Source organism: Chroicocephalus ridibundus, chromosome 4, assembly GCF_963924245.1.
Source record: "Chroicocephalus ridibundus chromosome 4, bChrRid1.1, whole genome shotgun sequence".
In the NCBI taxonomy this organism is placed as follows: Eukaryota; Metazoa; Chordata; class Aves; order Charadriiformes; family Laridae; genus Chroicocephalus; species Chroicocephalus ridibundus.
In genome coordinates this window covers 47454458-47473924 of record NC_086287.1, presented here as the reverse complement: position 1 = coordinate 47473924, position 19467 = coordinate 47454458, and the positions used below count along the sequence as shown (strand labels likewise).

The window sequence follows — 19467 nt, the reverse complement described above, 5'->3', positions numbered from 1 at the left end:
CCTGCACAGCAGCCTCAGCCCAGGTTACAGCTGCATCTACCAGAGCTGGCCATGGGCACAGGCAGCCAAAGCCCTGACAGGGGGCAAAGGCTGTGTTCAGGGCCTGACAGCTGAAGCCCGGGAGGGCGCATAGAGTGGACTTGCTTGTCTACAGAATGTATGTTTTAAAATTTTGTACTTAGAGGTGGGAATAGTTTCTTTTGAACTCCTCATTCACGTTATATCTGATTTATCAGTTAAGCTCGCATTGTCAGATTTACGGTAACAGTCAATCCCCAGGTAATCTGCTTTGATGGGAATTTTTGTTTATGCACAGAAAAAAAAACAGGTGGTGGTAGCTCTTCCTTTTAGCCAGCTGTTTATGTGAGTCACACCTGAGAAAACTGATAATCCAGACAGTAATAGCTGGATTCAGTTAAAGTAACACTAATTTTAACGCTTGCCTGGTTCCACATTTGCACGATTAACTGCCTGTTCTCTGAATCTTAAAGCAACACCATTCAATTCCTCCAGCAACGCAGGACAGATGGCAGTTTCACAGGCCACACAGGGGTTGTAAGTGCTGGGCCATGCTCCTGCATGAGAGGAGGTATGGCTGCAGCCTCACTCTCTTCTCCAATGGAAATTCAGTCTTAAAGCTCCCGACTTCTGCGAGCACAAGCCGAGATGTTCAGCTGGTTGGGCAAAGCGCACCACACTACCAAACACACACTTGTCTCCTCTCAGGAAGCAGATTTGGGCTGGGTGTATTGCATAGTCCCTGGACTGCCAGCTGGACCATGCTGAATTCAAAGAAGAAATTCTCATAATCCTTGTTTATGTTTCTCTACTAGATCCCTTTGGATTGCAAGACATAATGAGCAACCAATTCTGAGAAGAGACTGTTATACTCCTTATAGTTACAAGTTTGCTCATCACTTTTAAAAAAAAATAAAATAAATATTTCATGAGCAATCTGAAAAGCAATCAGAAAGTAAAATATTTTCTTTTTTATTAAACTGGGGGGGGGGGTCATCCTTTGCAAGTGAATATTTGGACCTATGCTTGTTATGATTAGTTCTGATATGGTTTTTATGTCTCTTTTTTTATTGCCTTAAGCATGTTCCTCTTCTGTTTTTTGTAGTACGACTGATGGAATCAAATGCAAATAACATGGAAGTAAATATTTCAGATGTCATAGAACCAGAACCTTAAGTGTAGTTTAAGTTAAGATATTTATGAAACTTGTCTGGTAAATCTCAGAGCTCATCAAAAAAGTCTGAAATATCAACACAATTTTGAAAGACTAATCTTTTAATAATACAAGTCACATTAAAAAGAAATAAACCTTACAACAGGAGAAATATTATGTGCATTAAGAACTTCCAAAAAGGTAAAAAAGCTGCTGTAAAATTATTTTAAATTAAACATGAGAATCTAACAAAGATAAGTCTGATCAACTTATTTTCTTCTACGAAAAATGCAGTGAAATTCTTTGATTGGCTCCTGCCATCTACTGCATGGTGTAGGAAATGCAGCATAGAAATATGAAAACCATGTGAAATGTATTTGTTGACGGTTCCTCATAACAGAAATAGTCCCTATTTTCTAGCACTTCTAAAGCTTAAACACTCTGCATGACGTGCTTTCCCCATCCCTGCGGATTCAGAAAATAGTTTTCCAGTGTCTCGTCCATTCAGTGCATCAGAGTCACTCTGGTACTGTGACATGCGGCGCAGCTCAGTGAAACCACGTAAAGGCTGAGGAAGGGTAAGAAACTGTCTGAATTCTTTAAGGCTGTGCAAGTCCTGGGGATAACAGCAGCAATCTCAGATTACGCTTGTGGCTCAAACCTTTGCAGACTGACTGCACCTGATCTGCTCCCACTGTGAATTAGCAGTGCAGTCTGGACAAAGCTGTCTTGGAGGCAGAACGTAGAGAGCCTTTGCTGTGGTGAGGCTGCTCAGAGCCACACCTCTTCTTTTTGGCACTGGAGACAGAGCACGCAGGGGAAGAAGGAGTCTTCTTCATTTGTTCAGCAAACTGGTGAAATTTAGTTACAGAGATCTTGCTCTAAGCAAGGTCTCATGCTGCACATTACCTGTTTCAGAAATGCATCAACTATTAAGGGAAGCACCTGTAAGATCAGTTAACTTTTTTTTTTCAGGAAACCATTGCCCTGGTGAATTCTGTTTTTAGAAAAGGCGGCAACATCTGTGTGCTGTTTAGACCCACATTATCAAAACAAATGGTGTTCCTCTTAGGCATCCAGGATTCATTTTTACAATTTTTTGTAATCTAACTATTGGTGATCCAGCCTAGTACCCTACCCCTCAGCAGATTCTCATATTCTTGTGAGCAGCCTTTCCATAACTGTCCTTATGTGACAGCCGCTCACCTTCAACAAGCTTTAAGTGATAGTCATTGTGAAAGACAGAAGATAGTTTCCAAGGCTGGTAGACTGATAACCACCCAGACAAACACGCAGAAGGACACAACAGAACCTCTGTTGCCTCTAGGCAAAGTGCTGATAAAAGGACATCTGTTTTCAGGGAAATACACTGTATGATTCAGGTGTTTCCTGTGTTGATGAGGTTAGTTTTGGTTTCTCCTTGGGTAGAGGCTGGACTCTGTTGAAGGCTCCATGTTGCCCCGTGGCTCTGGCAAAATTAGACCCCTATAAGAATAGGACAAAAAAGATCTTAATGGCTCATCAAGTCTTTGCTATTGCACATAGCCTTGTCACAACATCCTATGAATGAACTACAGGTCTCTCAAGAATAAGGAAGAGGCAGAGATTAGAATTTCTTACCTCCCAGTTTCCTCTATATTTTTAGTTCTCTTTGCCATGAAATGGCATTTCAGACTAAGTTTTAAGTAGCTGATTAATAGCACACTTCTGCTAGTTAAGTGAGTTTCTACATGAGAAATCCAATACTGAATCATTTCTAACAGAAACTTGCAAGGCCCTATCCAGGTTAAAATCTGTTAGATGAAAATAGAGTAATTTTAAGCTCCCTTTTGTACACTGTTCTTAAAATGTCAGCCTTTCAATTATTTAATCAGACTATAAACCTTGTAAATTCTGTAACTGCTTAAAATTAATAGCAATTCAAGAAGCATTGTTGGAGCTTGTCTTAAGACCTATTGACTGACTTTATATATTTGGGAACTGGTCACTGCTAGGAAAATCTATTTACAACCCACCACCATGATAAAAAATGTGATATAACTCAGAAGTTAGCTACTGCTTTGATTCACTATGAAATTCAAACAAGAGCAACTTCAAAACAGTATATATGTGTCAGTGCTGCAATAGAATGTGTGTCTCTGTGCAGATCTGCCTGCATGAATGTATTGCTGTCCTGTAATAACAGGAGCATTTTGGATCAGGTCAAGACTCATATTTGCAACCTGTTTATCCAAGGAATTGGAGGACTAAAAGGAACAAAACACAAGTTGCAATGTCAAAGGTAGTTCACAGTAATTGTCCTGCAGTTGAAGAGGTAATCTTGTTGCTTTGAGATTTCTATATGATTTTGGAGGGGCCATCCATTAAGCACAGAACATGCTTTGCATTTCTACTCGCTCCTCCACAACACAGTTCTCTAAAATGTGAGAGAGGCACCAAGAAAAGCCCTTGGCTTGCTATCTTTTTAGCAAAGAAGTAGTTTTATCAGTAAGAGGAATAATGGGGCCTAGTGACTTACAGAACTGTGTCCCAGATTTTCCTCCTTTCTTCCACTCCCTCAGTACCTCCAGATAGATTGCTCCCCCGGTTTCTACTAGCTCAGCTGCACAAAGGGCAGCATGGTTCGCTGGGGCAGTAGTTTGCAATTACATTTGAGCTGACTCTCTGCTCAGGACCTCCAGGCTGACTCCCTGCCAGCTAATTAAAAGGGTAAGGGGATGTCTCTCTCCTCATAACCACTTGATCTTTGTTGCCTCAGAAAACCAGATTAAAACAACAAGAGCAGTCACTAATTCAGAGGTTTTCATCCGAATTACTCCACCCTGGAATCCGGCCCTGTTGGGTCAAATGGAGAAACCTTACTGGTAACTTGCAGGGAAACTTTTAGATTTGGGGTGTGCTGGGGAGAATTCCAGTGAGGCAAACCCTCATTTCTGTCCCACATAACACTCACAATGTGTGACTTGAGAAATGTCATTACACTGACTAGCATTTGCATAAATAGTATTTCCCCCTCAAAGTCACCACGATTCTAAAAGACAAAGGATGAGCACTGATCTATCGGCTCAATAATTCTCTTGGAAAGATTCTTTTTCTTTTACAACACCCTGTATGTCATCTGGCCACATAGTTTGACAAGAAACATTAATTGAAGGAGACAATATGTGGGACGGAATGCAACGATTCTATGTGGCTGCACAGCGTAAGAAGGCAGCACCAACTATTCAAGTGTGTGAGAATCTTAGCCTTTCACTTCCAATACACTTTGAAATACTAGCATCTGACATGTTTCTCTGATTTCCTTATATGTTTCATTATGAAAAGATGACCACGGCTGGAAGTTTAACGCCAGGATCCCTTCCTGGTAGTCCTGGACAGGTACTGTAAGCCTGGGAGGGATTAGGGGATTTTTAATTTTGCCTGAAAGCTCATCATCCTGCAGCATTAATGGATGCTTACCATGCAGGGGAGTTGCAAAGATGAATTTAAAAGCAAGATGACCTCTCTCACACCTTTTAGGCCCTGAATCCAATGCTTATTTTAGACTTCTGTGTTAAGGAGATGTTTCTTAGACTTTATTTCTAGGAAACAGCATGTGTGTGGGCACTAAAACAATAAGCCATTGTATATCGGCTGCTCAGGGGTAGATGAACTTTCTTTGAGAGTAGTTGTGAGGAAATTTGAGATAGCTTACTCCAAACTGACTTGTGTAAATATGTTTAGAGAGAGATTTGTAAATGTAAAAGCTATGAAATATTTTTTCCTAACCCAATACTGAAAATTAATTTAGTGATTCAGAGCTGACCTACTTGTGGGTGTAATTTTCCTTTGAAAGAACTCACGTTTGAATATACTTCTTGCTTATAACTTTTGAGATCTTTCTTTTTTAAACCTTTCCAGTATTTTATGAATTTTTGTAACCTATCCCAGAGCTCAGTCAGTCTCTGATCACACTCCTACTCTCCATAGCATCTCTCAGTCTACAACTATACACCTGTAAGGTGATAACAAACTCCGTCACCAAAAGAAGCACCCGCATAGAGAATTTTTCAAGGGACACTATACATATATTTTGTACAGCTGCTTTTTCTTCCTGTGTTATTGCACGCTATTTGATTCCTGCAAGGTCTTACCTGATACTCATTCTGGTTCATGTTTGTGTGTTTGTTTATTAAGGAGAAAATACATCTTCACTTTCAGAGAGCTTACTGAATTCCTTTTTACCATCCAGAAGGAGGGAGCAACAACAAAAGGAAATTACTGACCCATTTTGTAGATGAAACACAGTAGTTTATGATTTAACCACAGGCACTTTGAAAGTATGATGTAGCAGCAAGAATTAAATTTGTATTACCCAAGATAAGTTTATGTAGATGACTGAGTCATATTTTAAGAGGTTAAAACCTTTGACTCCAAAAGCTTTTTGTACCAGAAGCACTGCCTTCAGCTCTATTTTTAACTTTTTTTTTTTCTCAAAGAAAAAGAGATTACATATCTATTGTACATCCTTTTTGCATTTCCATGTGTGCTGATGGCAAGCATGAAAGTTTCTTTCTGCACCTGGTGACTCATAAAGTTGTTTCTTTGACTGGTCAGCCTTTGGCTTGAGATGCTCAAGAATCAAGCCAACCAGTAACTTCCTGGTTTTACACCCAGGTTTTTTCCCTTGGCTCTAACAGGCTGGTATTTCAATTATCACATGAGATCTCCCCTGATTGGTTTTGATCTTCCACATAACTACATTATTGGACCTTCTAAATGGCCACAATCATCCTATTTCTCCTCTTAAAAGACAAATGAGAGGCATTCAGTTTTTACATTCTAATGAGCTATGTCAGATGGAAAAAGTGATCATCTATTCCCAAAATCTAAAATATGGTCTGTTTCTGACCATCATGGTTTCATGACTCATTGGCCAAAGGGTGCCAATTAGAGGATGCCACTGAGTTCATAAGCCTGTACATCTGCCAGAAGGAGACCATTCTTTTGGACATGTTTCCACATCTGAACAGAAAAGATCAACAGCATTGCTCTGCAAGAGTGACGCTGCATGTGCTCCAGTGTGCATTACCAAGCAGGCATCAACAGCAATGGTGAACTTAACTGACAAAGTTTTCCCAACATTTTTAGTCAGATCATCTTCTGTTGTGGCACTATACATTGCCTATGCTAGTTTTCGGAAATTTCCACAAGGTAGGAGAAAAAAAAAAAGATAACTAGTTTTACATACCTGGAGGCAGAATACAAAGCTCTGTTCCTCAAAGCACATATGAAACGCAGCTCTGCAATGTCTGAGAAAGAAACTGTCACCAAATAAGTCCACTGGCTGAGTCCCCGTCTTTCTTTGTAGTTCCTACCTTTCTCAGGTTGGGGATAGTTATCACAGTTGGAACCTGTTAGTTTTGGAAAATAGTGAAGGACAAAAAGGTAAAGCCCCTTTTCATGTTTTCCCTCTCATATTTTTTTACTTTCTTGCTTTGTGATATATGGTGCTGTACCACTGACGAGCTGGACTTTTCTACTAGATGGAATGAGAAAAACAACCAAAGAAAGCAGCTGTAAGTAATACCTCCTTTTCCAACAGAGAATTACATTTCACTGAACTGGAAATCAAGAGTCAGAAACTTAACAGATTGTGGAAATCCTACTATAAATCCATTTGCACCTTTGGCAACAGATGCTTTTGAAAACTCTTCCCTAAAGGACTTATCTCTTAGAAAGGGGAATATGAGGGTGAGGTGGCAAAGAAGAAATAGAAGGAGGCAATGTGCATTCTCGGAGTTACTCTTTATTAAACTTCATGTTGAAATCAAACTGAAAATTGGCAAAGCTTCCAGGAAAATTTAGCAAAGAAACAGCTTGCAGTAATCTAGCAACGAGGGTTACTATGGCAATAGCAGTACACTGTGAAATTTAGTAGATATAATTTTCCATGATTCACTGTGTATTTTTAGCTATTTTTCTTTTTGTTCTCTCATGCTAATTGCGTTTCTGAAGAAAAGGAAGGACTGAATGATTAGGTCATGCCCTCAGAAAAGATAGAGAGGTGTCAGTTGGTGCTTTTGTGTTCTAGCCTCAAACGATCAACCATCCTAAGGAAATCTTAGGGTCTCAACTCCTACCCCATTCATCTTGTCTTGAGCCTTTAAGACCACTGCTCCCTGCTTCTTGAAATCCTTCCATCCCTTGTTCACCTTAATTTCCTTCTCTAATGCTTCTCCCTGCTAGTTCACAGTCTGAACCATATGAATAATTTTTATCCTTTCCTTCTTTTTCAGCTATTATCCAACGTGATTCTTTTCGATAACACTACATCTTTGCTTTGTGACATGGTTTCAACTCAGACACTCAAAAATCTAGCTCCCACCTCCTCATCCTGCCTCCCTCTTTGCAGCCCTCTCTTTGGCCTTTCTGTGGCTTGCTTATAACCTGAGCTGATCGAGACTTAAATGTTCCTTTATTGTCAGTCACATCATTTAGATACACAATCATAATTTTACGTATGGCTCTGACATGCAAACTGTCATGCTCTATTTACCTTCATAATGTCTCTAAGGTCTGGCCTCCTATTCTTTGACCAAATGTCAAAACTTGTTATACGAGTCCTTCTCTTGTTCCACTGCAACTGGAGTCCCTGCTCCTGGGCCACACATGCTCAGAGTCATTCAAAACATTGATGATTTCATAATCTTCCCTGTTTCCTTCTTCAACTGCTGATCTCCTTTGTGCTATTCTTCCTCTGCTATGCCAGGTTCTACTTCTGTTCCTCAGTTGCACGAGCTTATAACTAAGTGACCTTCTGTATAATGGTGCTTTTATCATATACCATCACTGATCCACCCCTTCACTTTACCATTGTCTCCAACTTCCGTTATTTTATTCCACAACTTGTACTGGTATCTCAGTGCTTTGTTACATTGACCTTGATACACGATAGATAGGTCACAGAAAAAGTAAAGAATATCTCCATTAGCTCCCTTTTTGCAATTCACCTCTGACACCTAATATGAAACAGTAGCATCTAAGTACATTTAGGCAAACAGAAAACTACATAGAATCATAGGCAGTCACCAGAACATGCTCATGCTATTATTACTTGACCTTCCTTACTCTTCACCTCTAACCATTTGTTTTGTTGAATTCATTTCAGTATTGTCACTCTGTATTGTCAATAGGCTCTAAGTGTTTTAAGGCTGGGACTGTCTGCCTGCTATATTGCTATATACAAACAGCTCAAAAAAAATGAGGCTCTGTGAAGCTTCTATGAACTCTGGAAGGAAGGCATAAATGGAAGGAGTGGCAAAAATGCTGAAAAAAAGCAATTCTTTAAGTCAGTCAAGGCTGGGGAGGCTTACAAGGATCTCTTGGGGGGCTTAATAAAGGACCAGAACTTGCATACCCACCATTCTCAACTCCTACAGATTTTAGTCTTAGCTGCTAATATCAGCATACATAAATACAAATAAACACATAAAAAATAAGAAAACATTCCTAGAAATTAAAAGTTAAAAATGTACGGAAAAATCATTTTATTAAAGCGTAATATATTTATAGAGTCAAACTTCCTGCTGCATGACACAGAAAAAGGCGATGTATTTGTTTATGTATATTCATGAGTATTTAAAAGGACTATGGTGCTTCTTCTCAAGACACAGCTGATCAGTAGCTGGGGCTGTGGTGCAGTGTTATATAATGCAAGTTTATGACTTTGTAGGACATCATTTTCCTTTCCGGCATTTATGGGTTTGCCTTTTTCTGTGTTTAGGAAGTAAAGTATTTCAAACAAATTCTCACTTTATGGTTTTTTTACACTATGCAGGACATACATCCCTGTGTTCTTGAAATGACAATTTTCTTCTCTCTGAACCCCTCCACGAGCCACAGCAATATGGGCATAAAGAAAAGACAAAGGAAAAACTTCCTGGTTCTGAGCAACTCTCTGTGCCTGAGAAAGAAGGAAATGCCCCATCCCTCAGAATTACCTGATTTTAGATGGGTGACTAATGCAAAAACCAAAGAATGAGAGATCCTCTCACACGAATCAGCAGTACCGGGGCTCCACTGGCTCCTCCTGTGGTATCAGAAGACCCTCACGTTGCAGCAGGCTGAGCTTATGAAGGTTCTGCTGTGCTCTGCTGTGGCAGGCGGCACCGCAGCTTGTTCAGTCCACCCCACGCAACTCTTGTTCAGTCCACCCCACGGCTGCCCTTCTGCGAGGCACAGGGCCTTCTGCTGGGAACGCAGCATCACCCTTGCAAAAAAATATATCCAGTAATAAAATAGTAACTGATCTGTGTCTGTTACAGCTGTTCAAGATTCTCAACATCTGTTCGGTTTTTGAGAGATTTAGAACAATCCCTGTAGAGTGCTGCTGATGTTGTTTTTTAACAGTCTTTTGCATGCACATGAAGTGCATCCGTCTTTCAATCTGCCAAATTAACGTCTGACATCCCTTACAGCCAAGATAGTCAAGACTTCTATTTCCCACCGCGCTTTATGTTTTTCCAGCACAAGCCAATTTCCTTTTTCCTCTCTAAGGTGACATGGACTGCTGCCTTCTGACTGTGAATTATTTTTCTGGGTCTCTTTGTAAAGATGCTTAAATTGTTCTACAGCAAAAATAACTAAGCCTCTTTTAGTAAATGTTACATTGGTAATTAAATGCCAATATATTTAATTTCAGAACGTCTCCTGTTCCTACAGTTACCGCACACCACTTTCTGGTACCTGAATCTAGGACTTTTTAGGCAGAAAATTTTAATATTTATATTATTGTATATTTATATATTATTATATATTTAATATTCATATCATTAATAAATATTTAGTCCCCACATTTTACCAGAGAAAAAGTTCCAGAAAGAAAATCAAATGTGAGATGTTATTAAAAAAAGGAGTTTGAACTATTCTGCCTCTTCTGGATGGTTTGCTAAATACAGTAATGCTATATATCATATTTAGTGTCGCAGTTTCCAAACTGTATTCCCTGCACTATCCAGCAGATGATGCTAATGTATTACAAACTATTCTCTGTTCAATTTTAGTCAGAGGAAAGATGACCAGCTAAAAGTTGTAATTTTGTCACATTCCAGACATTTAAAAAAAAATTCTATTGCCCTCTTTAATTCTAATATGTGTTACTCTGAGTCTTCGAATGTGTTGTTTTTCTGAAGCGGTTTTGTTACTAAAGGTTGACCCTTTGAAGTACCAACCTACCAACCTTTCATAACCCACTGACATTCCAGTATGTTTGACATAAACGTTTGACCAGTTTCAGAAGTCCCTTGGCTGTATTTACCATCTGTTTACTCATATATTGTGACATACAGCATTAGGTTTTGTGCTGTGTCAAGCATTTATTCCCATTTCCGGTGTACAGAAAATATGTGAAGCGAAATCCTTGCACCAAAAAGACAAAAGCTAGAAGGGGAAAAAAATATACCATTCATGTATTTAAAGAAAAAAGCAGAACTGAGTTTCCATGAATCGTCCAGGATCCTCAGCTTTCTACTCTCTTTGTCTGGTGTAACCATAACTTAATTATAGGCTATGAAAGGAAACTTTATAATCACTTCTACTTTGCAATGGATTCTGATTTTCTTACTCAGGGGAACTTGCTCCTAATTTTACAAGAAACCTCCACAGAGGCCTTTGGAATTATTTGCAGGATGAGCACGCTAATAATCATATATGTCAGAGTCCAAGATTTTTCAAACAGAGTGACAGTGCCTGCATGGCGTTTATAGACATTGTTTAATATTTTGCTGATGAAAGGAAAGTGGGATATAAAGAACAGGTTTTCCAAGAGGATAGAGAAAAAAAATGGAGTTTTCTCTGCTGGCCTCAGTTTTGACCTCGTTCTCTGAAGTGGTGGGATGGTAGCCAGCCCTCTCCAGAAGCTAGGCAGCTAGTGACTATTTCTCCTGTGCTAGCAGACTGGCACGTTCGGTCCTTCCAGCCACTGGATCCTGTTGCAGCTGTTACCTGCTTGCTGAATTGCTGCACCACTAGAAGGAGAGGAGCCAAGAGGAACAAATCGCAACTTCTGAGGAGGAAAGAAAAAGGACGAAAGAGGGAATTGAGCTGCCTTTCTTTGCCCTTTATTTCTTTCTGTCTCTTTTTTTTTAACTCTGCTCCCTTGGGAAAAGTATGGGCCCCTGAGGAGATGGAGAAAGAACCTTCTTGCTTCCTGCAGCAAGCAGGGCGGATGTCTGTCCTTTCCACGCTGTGAGGCTGAGGCTAATTAGATCATTTGGCTTTCCTTACACTTTTTTCCCCCAGGAGGGCTGAGTTATATGAGAAAGTTAAAGATTCTCGTGTCACTCTGCAGCAGGCTCAAGGACAGGCAAAACCCATTACTGATAATTGTGTTGCAAGAGTTGGCAGCGTAGAGGAGATCTAAGAATAGGCTGCCCAGCCAGCAGCTAGGACATGAAGTAGACAGGACATGCGGGATTCAAGGTGTAGCCCTTAGGGCTTGTGTGCCTTAAGCTAACGGCTGGCGAAAAAGTTATGGAACTTACAAGTAAATCATCACAAAACACTGCAGCAGAAGCAGATTTAGTCACGTAAGTCATACAGGCATAGTTGTATAGTTAGTTGTTGTGTAGTCATTAATGCAAAGAAAAACAAGAAATCGGGGGTGGGCAAATTTTTTGAACAGAGAACATACAAGAGTCACCCAATCCTTTTCTGTTTCCCTGGCATCAGCCACCAACAAACACACCTTTGTCACCATGTGCAAGGAGAAGAGGGGAGAGTAAGAGAGGAAAAGAGAAAGCACAACACTTCAGCCAACAGCGCATGTCCTTTCTCTTGAACAGGAACCGCTTGCCTGGCCAGAAGTCTGCCTCAGACCTGGTTTTGTGATGTGTGAGTTCCTTTGGTCATGAACTTCATGCAAGTGTATCAGAAGACACCATATTAATGTTGGAGATAAATCACTGAAGTACATAATAATTTATACTGATAAGCGTCAAACACTTACCTTTAACAATCCAAGTGAGGTCCTACCACACAAAATACCTGCTTTTCTCCGCAACGTCCCATTATATAGAAAGCCGGAGGGCTTAACAGAAGAAGCACCTGCGTTCTTCTGCTCAGTGATTATCTCTGTGAAGCAAGAGAGGGAAAAACATTTTACAAAAATCTAAAAGAAAGAGAAATGATTGAGAAAACACAGACCTTAGAGGAAGGTTGCCTTCGGCCATGGAACTGAAGAGACAAATATTGAAGAACTGGATGTATTTTGTTTTATTTTGAACTTTCATACACGCTGGAGAGGGGCAGACATTTTATGTAACTGACAGGAATTTTAACATAGAAGTACAGCTGGATGATGGGAAAGAACGTGCTGGTTGCTGTAGCTTAACTTGACAGAATTCATCAAGAACGACTTTGCTTCCTGCGATGAGTAGGCACAGGAGACATTTAATTGCTACTCTGGGGGCTGTTTTTAATTCATTGGAGACATTTGGGTTGGGAGTCTGAGCTTTATGGGCCATTGTATTTAAGTAATTTGGAACAATAGTTTGAAGTATTATAGGGGAAGCTAGGATTAGACTATGTTGATAATCAGGAAGAAACGTAGAAGTCAGCCCGTATAAAGCTTTGGTCAGAGTAATATGCATAGCTTTGCATGTGCGCTTTGTTGTATACATTGAGATGGGTGTCTTTTAATTTAGTAAAACAAATTTGCCTTAAAATTATTTAGCTTTAGGACGTACAGATATGAATTTGTGGGCTGAATGCTTGGGTCTGGAGAAAACTTTTTGTATAATAAAGATATATCGAAAGAAGGTAGGTAGTGGGAAATGAAATCAATTTCCAGACAATCAACAGGAGCACAGGTGTCCAAGAGATGTCATCTAGCATGGCCATAATGGGAAAGAAGTTCCTCTCAAGGTATTAGTTATTTCTTTAAGAGAAAATGAATTTTTACTAAGAAAAAAGTTTGCAATAAACATCCAGTTCATTCAATATTAAGCACTTAGCATTCTGAAGGAATACCGAGTTCTTTGTCATTTTAAGCAGAGCACAGTAAAAGTACACTATAATTTCTATCACTTCTTTGCATGCCATCTCTGCATGTCAAAATTGCTTAGAAAATTTTGTAGCTAACAATCTGAGACTGCATGATTCACATGTGAGATTTCAGGGGGATTGGAGCATACTGGGTAAGGAGTTAAACATTTGAATGTGAAGGTTTGGGATCTTGAGAAGAACTGTAAATGTTCTAAACAGCTTGATGCAAGGAAATATTATGTACAGAGTTAGAAACTACCAAATAGAACAAATCTGATCAAGCTTCCTTTTCCTATGGAGAAGCAAATCAAAAACATTATAGTCTTTTGTGGTGGGCAAGGGCAGAATTGCAAAGAAAGTAGGGCATGATGACAGTTTTTGTCCAGTTATGTAGGGTATTTAGAAGAAAATGAATTACAGTTTGTACTTCAATATTTTTGCTTCAATGAGTAACAAGAAAAGAAAGTTATTCATAAATTAGAATGAATGGGATGTGTGTTAAATTCATCCTATGATTTCAATTAGAGATCTGAATATCAGGAAAATATTTTGATTCAAATAGTGGAGCTCTTTGTTTGCAGACAAAGGAACTGGCACAGATGGAAAGACAAAAGTAGCTTCTTTTGCCTCTTGAGTTAAATGCATGTAACTTACCACAGATAACAGTTGTGTGGGACATTTTTTGAAGGAAAACTATTTTTTGAGTGATAAAACTGACTTGGAGCCATCTTGTATAGCACCAAAGTCTCAAGAATGACACAGAAGGTGGTTTCCAAATGTGGGAGATACCTTCAAGAAACATGCTGGGGTTTTTTTCAAATCACTTGGCTGCCTTCTGATGTTGATTCTTTTCAGAAACATACATGTAGTGAATGTCTTGGACTTTGTTATGGAGGTCTGGGGTTCAATCAAAGTTAGCTTTAAAAGGGAAGGGAAGGGAAGGGAAGGGAAGGGAAGGGAAGGGAAGGGAAGGGAAGGGAAGGGAAGGGAAGGGAAGGGAAGGGAAGGGAAGGGAAGGGAAGGGAAGGGAAGGGAAGGGAAGGGAAGGGAAGGGAAGGGAAGGGAAGGGAAGGGAAGGGAAGGGAAGGGAAGGATGCTATTTCACAGCACTGTTTGAAATTATAAATAGTGAAGAAATCAACAGTCAAGAAATGAGGCTTTATGGCTGTGTTCTGTTGAGTGGGCAGGGTAGTGTTGAGGGGTGATTTATTGCAGACACTTCTGTTGTGTCATTATTCACTCAAAATAATGTGATTTATCACACATGCAGACTGGTAGCTTATTTCAACAGACACAGTTAAGTGCTAAATTGAGAACCGTGGAAGTGAAAAAGGCTATCTTGAAAAGCTGGAGTGTTTTTGCGTGCTGATCATTGGCCTGTGATCAGATTTAGAGAAAGGGGAGTTTCGCAGCCATGTAAGACAGTTGAAGGAACTACCTAAGCACATCCAGTACGTTTATATAAGTCTTATGAAGAGACCTAACATGATATTTGCAGGAGGCTGTGTATGCGTTTGAGGATGCCAGTTGGCAAACATTTCTTCTAATGGCAATGCTGTCTCAGGCTGTCCTTGCCCATGCCTGATTTCTGACAGATGCCAGGACAACAGCTGGTGGAAATGCACAGTGAACAGGACCAGGGAACTCATCCAGGTGATGAATTGCATTCTTTTTTTTGCTTGGACTATTTTCCAGACAAATCCATTTCCTAATGTGTGGTACCACATGACAGCCTAAATACTCATCCTGAAATATTTAAGAACATTTGAGGGACAAGAAAAAAATTGCAAAAGATTGGAGGTTACTGTTTAGACCAGCACTGCTTACCTTTGTTCAGTTATATTCGCAGAGCTTCAGAAATTCCCAGGTGTGTTGTTATCAGTAAAAATAGCTTGGCAGCGTGTTTGTTTTATAATTTCAACTAATAAGGAGAGATCTTGAATCACAAGGATGCCTAAAGGAGAGTTGATAGTAATAAAAATTTGTCAATTTACAGAATTTAAAAAATGTGAAGTATCAAATCTTTAACCCACATAGGTGTGAGGAATATGGTGGGGTTCTGATAATATGCAGATTGTCAAATATTGAAGAAGTTAGTTACTAAAAGGTTGATTGATCCTGTAAAGACTTTTCCTCAGCTTCTTTGACTCTTCTGTTCTGGTTAGCCTCTTGGAGTGAAGAGGTAGAGTTCAATATTCAGATTTTCAGGAAAACAGTTCAGCGTTGAAAAGTAATTTTTGCTGTTTGGGGTAAACGCCCACATAATTCAGAATATAATTCAAGAGACTTGCAGGAAAATCAAAGGTACAGATATATAGGTACGCACTGAGGATGGGATGCCTTCAATAAGGTTTTACTGCGTGCCTGAACTATAGAATTGTACTATCCTCATTTGGATATAGAAGGTAGTTTTGTAAAAAGATCTATGAGTTCTTAATAATTTCAGGCAAATTTGATTAAGACTAAAAAAAACCTCTGAACTTAGCTGTCAGTGGATACCACTTTAGTTAAGACATGTACGTATTAAGGAAGTAATTGCCTCTCTGTTTATATAATTACAATCTACAAATTCTGGGATTTTATTTAGGCTTCTGAATGGATGCAAGTACAATAGTATTGTTAATCTTTCCTACCTGCATATGCTAACTGATCTTCCCCTTTAGAAGCTGATACTGGGACAATACTATAGAATATAACCATTTAAGATGTGGTTATGATATTCACTTGTATCCTTTTGATATGTGAAAGGATTAAATTTTCCAAAATATTTGTGAGAAAAAGGGACAAAGACTGAAAGAGAAAGGGGAAAGACAATACCTGGAAAGGTGTTGTTTTCTTCTTTGGTAGTTGGATAAGAATTAGTTGTTAGGCAAACTGTTTTAAAGCAAATATCATTTGTGTGTTTGCTTGCTTGCTTGTTTGCTTCTCCTAATTGAGTTAGGTAGATTTGTTTGTGGTGTTAGTTAATCTGTTGTTGAGTATATCCAAGGCCTGTATATGTGTCTGTAGGTGTCCCAGTGGAACTCAGAGCTGTACACCTTTCTGACATGTGTTAACTTCTTCAAATATAGGGGAAAATACTTAGTTTATTTCAGGAGGATTTTTTTATGTTCTTTCCCTGTTTGGTTATAGTGAAATGCTTGGCAGAACTTTGAATTTCATGAAATTATACCACAACTTACTTCCTGCATAGGTTATGTGAGCCCTCAGCATTCCAGTCATGAGAATCGTTGTGACATTTCAGAATTGTCAGTTATATCAAATTTCTTTTTATCATCAAGAATTGTCATATTTTTTTATCCTTCTTTCTCAGGATCTAGCATTAGGAGATAAACAAGCGAAATATTTCTTCTCTTTAAATTCTTTGACACCTTCTGTGTGCCACACGCTGAGTTCAGACAATATTTTTTCTACCTTCTTCTTCTGTTGTCAGTTTTGTGTCTTCCTGGCTGCTTCTCCGGTGAAAAGATCAGCATTCGTGTCTATCGAGTACAGCAAAATTGCAGCATGCTGCCCTCTTATCACAGTGCTGTTGGCTTCATCTTCCTTTTTTGTCATGGAGTCACCAGCAGCTATCACTCACTTTCTTGCAAGAACTCCCATCAGATACCTCCTGCAATATTCTGTTACGTTTTGCCAGACAAGTTCCTCAGTAGGTGACTTGCTGAGACTCTAACACCCATTTGATAAGTTGAGTGTTTTCCAGATGTTTTTTCACCTTGTGTCATAAGTTGCCAGCCAACTACGTTGGTTTCTGCTTTTCTGTGGTTTCCTGCTGCTGACCGTTTTCTCTGTGACCCCTGCCAATGATTCCCAATCTAATAATTCAAGGAATATTAATTTGCTCCTACTGTACCCAGGATTACACTTTGGTCACATGAACATAACATGCTGCATTTCTGCTGGCTTGCACCACATGCACCCAAAATCTCTTTCAATTAACAAAAAAGGAAAACAGAGCACATTCAGCACCAGTCACAACTGTCGTTCCTTCCTCACTCATGCACATGGCATACAGCTACTCCTCTACAGAAGTAATCACAGTTTCCCTCTGACCTACCTTTCTAGATGGACCTACTCCAGATTTCAACAAACCCAGGATATCTCCCCTCTTGGATTGCTGCCATTACAGCATACTCCAGATACCTGACACGATCAATGGCCCCAAGGCTCAAGCTCTGAATTCTTCTAAAGGAAACAACATGCATATCTCTCATAAGTAGACTATTCAGAATCACAGAAGCCCAGACTGCGAAAAGAAACAAACCAAAAAAAAGCTCACCAAATCCCTTCATTTCCAAGAACAGGATTTGCAGGTGGACTCAAAAAATCCTGTTAGTTGTTCACCCATGATGGTCATTGATGATATCTCTTCTTTGCTGTCGAGAGACTTCATTGTCAGTCAAGTGATGCCATCTGCTAACAGACGATCATTCCATTTCCAGGTTAGTAATAAATATAAAATTGAGCAGCAGCCTAATATAGAATTTTGAGGCACCTCTCTGTTATCACATGAAAAATGGATGACATAGGTTTATTTCTTTTAGCCTCGTACTGTCCCAGTATAAGTTGGTTTACCTATTAGTGAGTCTTTATATATTCTTGCGGTATTCTTTTTAATCCTTACGCTTCTTTGAATCACTACTTACTTTTACATTTACTGTGATACAGTACAGATTAAGGATTAAAAATATGGCATGTATTGATTACCAAGGGTACAACCAACAGCAATAAAGCTGGTAATAAGAAATATGCATACATCAAGACTAGAAGGTCTGCACTCCAACAAGGCCTCATCAAAGATGGCTTAGCAGCAGAAAGCCTGCTGTCTGATAACGGGAGGGTGGGAACAAGGTTTCAATATGTCACAAGGGCCATTCCTGTTCTCTCAACAGGAAGGCAGCAACAAAGATACTTAGAATGAGAAAACAAAGACAATGGGCAGGAGCCTTGCCTAAGAATTAGGGACGATGAAGAATGCAAAACTGAGGCCATAATGATGCCATAATGACCGCTTGACTCCCAGAGGATATAAAGAGCTTGTCCAAATCATAGTTTGTTGTGCCTGATCAAGACAAATCTCAGAGACATACCAAGGACTCAATAGCTAATGTCCCCTGTTGTTTGTGTCACTCACACACACACACACTCATTCACACACACAGTCCTGAGCAGACCATTTAGACACACCTCTTGGTGCTTGTGAGTATAAGTGAATGAGTGAGTGAAACAGGAGTAAATAAGTGCAAATGACTGAAATCAGTTTTACTTAAAATAAATATGAGCATCCTCTTCCATGAAGTCTTGAACTGAATTTTGTAACACTGATTCTTATACTTCTAAGGCTGCCATTTATTAATGAGTTATGTCATGAGAATTTTCATGATAGTAACACCAAAAAAGCATTCCAGTACACCCTTGGGGCTTCAAGGGATACGTCCTTGTGGGGAAGACTTTCACCTACAGTGAAGGCCACAGTATGAGATGGCACTAGGAGGTCTAGCAGTTTTTCTTATTCCCTTCTCCGTCTTTGGGAATTGTATTCCTTTTCCCTCACAAAACATCTACCTTCTCCCACCTGCTTCCTAGGGACTCACAGATAAGGCACCTCTGCTCTGTTTCAATACTTTTCCAGGGAAAAGGAGTAAATCCACTGGCTGCTACTGAGTAGAAGCACAGTCCACTTTTCAGCCCTCTGCCTCCCCTCAGCTGAGACATAAGGCACGTAGCACTATTGCACCAGTGAGACAGAAAAACTGGTGGAGGCATAGGCACAACTGGCAGAGGCAGAGCAGAGCACAGCTCCTCTGTATCGCACAGGACAATGCAAAATATATGCCTAGTTTATAATACTGTAGTATCTTAGTACTCAATCACTTTGACCCCAGTGGCAACATATATTTTTAGAAGGGCAATTCTATCATACTGTTGTTAAATTACTCATCGCTGCTGTCATTGCTAGATGATTAAAAGGAATGCATTTGTCTAGGCTATGCTCAGGATGAGTATTCTCATCTCCTGCGAGTCAGTGGTCCATTTATTCCTCCAGGAGCAGTAAATTGGGTGTTGAGTAATCTGTCCTTTGAAATGTGTAAAGAAGCTGTTAAGAGAGCACAAAATATGTTTAGCCAGCAGTACCAGCTGGATGCAAGCCCATCCAGGATACTCTGTTCAGCTGACAGCTGTTACCAGAACCACATGAGGGTTAGTCTCTAACTCTCTCATGCCTCATTCTGCTTGTCATCATCCCCATTGTTTCGCCCTGTAGGAGG

The 19467-nt window shown here is 39.7% G+C and overlaps 1 long non-coding RNA gene across 2 annotated transcripts; it reads right to left on the bottom strand.

Moving 5' to 3' along the window:
• Window positions 1-1415: 1415 nt before the first annotated feature.
• Window positions 1416-17564, bottom strand: LOC134515274 (uncharacterized). 2 transcript variants are annotated; one of them, XR_010070928.1, is made up of 6 exons: window positions 17478-17564; window positions 15023-15149; window positions 12159-12283; window positions 9154-9422; window positions 6402-6564; window positions 1416-2656 (listed from the first exon to the last, which is right to left on the bottom strand). It is a non-coding gene; the product is annotated as an uncharacterized LOC134515274 (long non-coding RNA). The 2 variants fall into 2 exon arrangements; XR_010070929.1 differs by lacking the exon at window positions 17478-17564 and adding an exon at window positions 17256-17381.
• Window positions 17565-19467: the final 1903 nt, after the last annotated feature.